This window comes from Geospiza fortis, unplaced genomic scaffold (assembly GCF_000277835.1).
Source record: "Geospiza fortis unplaced genomic scaffold, GeoFor_1.0 scaffold98, whole genome shotgun sequence".
NCBI classification, from domain to species: Eukaryota; Metazoa; Chordata; class Aves; order Passeriformes; family Thraupidae; genus Geospiza; species Geospiza fortis.
The window spans coordinates 2,993,816-2,998,974 of NW_005054306.1; the positions used below are offsets into that span (position 1 = coordinate 2,993,816).

The following is a 5,159-nucleotide window of genomic DNA, read 5'->3' on the forward strand; positions in this document are numbered from 1 at the left end:
TTATATATAGAAAAGGTGCCCAGGCTGTGCCTAAATAAAACTTTGTCTTCAGTTCCAGGGTTCTCAGATCAGGAGGCTGAGGGGAGAGTGATTTTGGGAAAATATAATCTCAAACCCAGCTCATCAGAAGGGAACAAAATACCTGATGGCTAATATTTTATTAGGTTTTGATTAGAACAATAGGGACTTTCTTTTTTTGCTACAGAATTTTCCCCTTTCTTGTATCTCTCAGTGGCAGAAAATGCTGAATCACAAACCTGGAGCTTTAAAAAAAAAGTATTTCATATGCAGAAGAAACATATCTTACATTATTTCATGCTTCCTGCTCTGCTCTCTGGTGCCACGTTCCTCATTTTCAGGCTGTTTTAAAGGTCAGCTTCACAGAACAAATCCTGACCTCAGACATGGGAAATATGCTGCCTCATCACTCCAGGATCTTTTCTCACATGATTAGTCCCAACATTCCTGCAAGTAGAACAGTCCCCATTGCCACTGCTGCAGACATTAAACAAAAACAAACAAACCAAACAAACAAACAGAAAAGAAAAAGGCAGGATTTTTTTTTCTCTTCATTCTCAAAGTTAATGCTCACCAGCATCACAGCCTTATTTTACAGGCTGGGGGCTACTTCAGCACTGTAATGCTATTGCCATCTACAGACAAGCAATAGTCTTAACAAACATACATACAAGTTAAAGTAGGAATATATGCCTAAACTGACAACTGTTTTTGAAAAAACAGCTTGAGAGGATGTAAAATAGGATTTTATTTAAGGTTTTTCAGTGGCTAAGATATAGTCTCTGAGCAAAAGTTAATTGCAGACAGCAATTAGTCCTCATGGTATTGGTTTTAATATTGATGATGTATTCATTCAACTGGCTCAATTTTTCTGAAGATTTTTATTTTGATACTATAATTTGAGCAGACAGGAGAGGTCACATTAAGGGGCTGATCCAGAAGACACATGTATACTCTGTTTATTTTGAACAAAAGATCTGAACTTATTTGAAATTACTAATATCAATTACCAAAGAATGATGGAAGGCACAGCCATGACGAACAAGCTCCAGTGCTACAGGAAAGCTGAATATTAATCTGCTTGCTTAATAAAGCTGAAAATATAAAATTTCAAAATTAGTAGAAAAAAAACAGTTAATTATTCTATTGGTTATAAATGACAAATATATACTGAAAAATATTTTGATTGAAGTATTAAAGTTACTGCAAACTCTTTTTAGTGTGCTTAGGCCTCTAAGAAGGAATATGGCTCTTATTCAGTAACCTGTTGGACTAGTTTTTGTCAGTATCTGTAAGAAATACAAAGTAAAACTGAAGCTCCCACTGACTGGGAGACTCTACAGATGACATTTAAAAGAAAGCATACCACCACAGCGAGATGAAAAATGGGGTTTCTGTTAAATTATAACTAACCAGACAGTTATACTGCTCTCAGGTTCGTGATAAAAGCAGAAAGGTTGCCTCCCGTGCCTGCAGAGTTCATTGCCAGGTGGCTCAAACCATGCATGGTTTACTTGTCAGACTTGGCCTCTTCTTGTTGATCCCCGCTGAACCAGTGAAAGGAAATGCCCAGGCCCTGAGAGCAAAAATTGCCCCACAGCTTGTCATTCTGGAGGAGGAAAGAAGGCAAAAAAAAAAAGCAGTGAAGGCATCGGACCCATCTCAGTCCCTTGCCAGAGGAAAGACGTTGTAAGACTGAACCCTGAACAAGTCATATGAAAAGAACCAAAGCACAAAGTCCTCTAACGAAGCCAGAACAAAAACGTTTGGATAGGGTTTCTGGAAGAAGGAGCCAGAGGTGTTTGTGAATAAGCACAAGAATAGGCACTTCTAGTGACCACAGAACTAAAACAAAAGCACTTTTGTGCACTCCCGGATTACTTGCTCTTATTTTCTCTTACAGTCACATGCTTATGTAGGCCTGTACTGTTTGAAAACATGATTTATTAAGACGCCTTCAATTGCAACCAAGTATTGTACTGTTAACAGCGACTTTAACTTTCCTGTTCTTAATATAAATTTACATAATTTTAATCTCTTATGCAGCCAAATCCCCAGTGAATCCTTTAGAAGTTTTTCTTGATACGTGCACTATATTTCCAAAGTGTTTCAGATTTATGGGCCTCCCCCCGCCTTTCCCATCATTGTTTCATTGGTTCAGGGACAACTCCTTCTTTTCAGCAGATTGAAACATCCAGTAATGTGAAACAGATCTGGTGACCCTATAGCATTAAATCATGCTTTGTGGTGCTTTATTCCTGCTCCAAAAGACTTTATGCATTAGCGAGTACATAAAATTGCACCAGAGACTGAATACATATTGAAAAGCAATAAATGATTCCATATGATCTTAATTTTTCAAAGCAGTCCACCACTGTTTTAAAGAAATAGTGTTTAATTTTCCAATTAAAGGAAGTTTTTAAAATAGCCCTTCTAACCCACAGATATAGGAACACTCTCACTTTGGATATTCTCTCCAGCTGAGGGATTTGGGTACACCAACAATTTTCACAGTCAAATGGTGTCCTTGGTTAGCAAGCTAGCAAGGGTGCAATTAGCCACGGCAGTTAATTTCTTCCTTTTATTCAAAAAAGCTTGTGTCATCATTACTGCGAAGACACAGGTCACAAAGGCTCCGTGAGCAAACTGAATAGCACACGTTCCTCTTTAAGCTTCACATACTTGAACATCTGTCAGACCTCAGCCAGAGTTCCTCCCCCAGTTTTCCCTGTTTACTTCCAAGGAAAGATGTCCATTTTGGCTAAACAAGGTTTATAATACCTCTGCCTATATTTTAAACTAGACATGCCTATCATGAAGAGTAGCTACTGTGTTTAGAAGCAGCACACTCTTAGCAGATTGGCGTGTATTCAATTAGATGGGCTCAAAAAATACAATTACCCCCAAAAAATACATTTAAAAACCAACAAAATCAGGTCTCACTCTTGCTGTCATTGCCTCTCCATAGATAAACTGGCAGTGAATGACTTTAGTTGAAGTTTTGGTTTGCTAAACTGAAGGAAATGATTTTGCAAGGCAGGCAAGGGTGTGTGCAAATGGAAGAATTCAACTTTTCAGATTCCAGGAAGAGTTTGCAGGGCAGTTGCTATAACTGCATGCCCTGAGCTTGTTTGAGTCACGTTCACATGAGCTGCAAGGAATGTAAAGTCTTTAAGAGCAGAACAGTACCGGGGCAGAACCGAGGCATTAAAGTTCAGAACTGCCCTCCCAAAATCTCCGGCTCCCAATTAGATGCCTAATCCTGGAGGAAATAAAATCCTATTTTTAGGTTGTCAGCATCTCAAGATACAGGATATTCTGCCTCTCACACACACACAACCACCCCATGTTGGGCAGCTCTGTGTCTGTCTTCCCCCGGGCCCAGTGTTGGAATTCGTAGCTCGGACACGTTTCCATGCAAGACAAGACCCACGGTCCCGGCTGTGTAGCCTGCTCAGAGCACATCCAGCACATACGAACAGGCTCTGGCTTCTTAGAGCACGCTGCTGGGATCGCTTTTCCAGGACGGGACAGCAGGTAGGAGGTGCCCGGCGCTGTCCCATCGCTCTGCGCCTGTACAGGCGCTCGGGAAACACAAGCTCCTTCCCATTCCTCCGACTTGATGCAGCTCCTGAGTCAGCAGTTACCCAGTTCCTCCGAGGTAGGAGAGAGAGAACCAGCTGCAAATGCTCATAATCGACTTCTCCACCATGTGCTAAGCCGCTGACTGCTTTTGCTTAACACTTCAGCAGCCCCTTTGAACCCTTCCTCAACTCCCCAAGGAACATTTCCTTCCCCCTGTGTGCCTTGCAGTGCCCCTCACACACACCAGGAGACACGAGGTCATTTTCTCCTTCTCTGCCCGCCGAGGTTCAGATGCCTGGCTCTGACCTTCCCGAGGAGTGTTTTACCAGGGAGGCAGGCCAGCCTGACACGCACTCCATTTCCAAGCAGCCTGTTGAACCCGTACTGCTGCTTGGGGGAGAGGGTGGGGCTTCGGGATTCACGGGAGCAATCAAGGAGAGGCCATGACCTAGCAATAATAACATCGCCATGGGGAAGGGAGGGGAGCAGCATTGGATTTCAGTCCCCTTTTGAAAGTGTGCTCTATGTACTTTACATCAAACATCTGTCCAAGAAAACACAACGTCCTGGGAAGAGGACCAGGAGCCACATCTTCAGCTCCTGAACAAGTGCTCTGATCACTGTAAATACAGGATGACAGCATGAGGGAGGTGCTTAGACTTTTTCCTCCAGGGGCCACGTACGGGAGAAAATAATTAATTCTTTGGAGGAAGCGAAATAGGCCGCATTGGGCACCTGCTGTCAAAAGGAGAGGCCAGGCTGCAAGCCTGAGAAAAGGTAAATCCTTTCCCGCAGCCCTCATTCTCGTCACCTGATCCCCGATTAAATCCCCTGCTGTACAAGCGCGCCTTCTGTTTGCAGGTAGAGGGAAGCAGGGCTGTGAGAGGTAATTTTAAGGCTGTGCTGTGTGAGCACCACCACAACGAAGCAAGGATCGAGGCTGCATCTCTGCACAGCACGTTGCGGACAGGACAGTCACCTCGGGGCCGTTTTTTGTCCCGCGAAGACATCCGACACTGACATTGTTTCAGAGGTGTGGCTTCCAGGTCTCCCTGTCGGTGCCCTACCTCCAGGCATTTGGCACACTGGAATGGCACACCTGGCTGCCAGACACGTACCCACCCAGTCCCTTCCCCTCCCACCGCACACAGCTCTCCAGTGCCTCCAACCCACATCTGGAGGGCACCTGCAGCCTGGCACAACTTAGCTTTGAGACAAGGGGATCGGGGAAAGCCGAGAGATGGCTTTGCTTGGTCCTCAGTGTAGCAGTACCTTCTGGCTGAAGGCAATTTCCGTGCGAGCGCCGCGGCACCTTCAGGAAAGGCTTTTCTGGCGGCAGGGCTGCAGGAAGGACCCGGAGCGAGGGGCAGATCGGGGGAAAGGGCGCAGATCCCTCCCGGACCCCCGCCCCGCGCCGCATTTTACTCGATTGTTTATTATTTTCCGAGGGGCGGCGGCGGGGCGGAGGCGCCGGCCAATGGGAGGCGTCGCTGGCCTGACGGGCGACAGGCGGCGGCCAATGGGCGGCGAGGGCGGGGCCCCGCGGCCCCGCGCGG

The 5,159-nt window shown here is 45.4% G+C and overlaps 1 long non-coding RNA gene across 1 annotated transcript; it reads right to left on the bottom strand.

The window, feature by feature from the left end:
* Positions 1–263: 263 nt before the first annotated feature.
* On the bottom strand, positions 264–5,002 carry LOC115949563. Its single transcript, XR_004083007.1, has 4 exons — positions 4,876–5,002; positions 1,432–1,627; positions 1,029–1,112; positions 264–465 (listed from the first exon to the last, which is right to left on the bottom strand). It is a non-coding gene; the product is annotated as an uncharacterized LOC115949563 (long non-coding RNA).
* Positions 5,003–5,159: the final 157 nt, after the last annotated feature.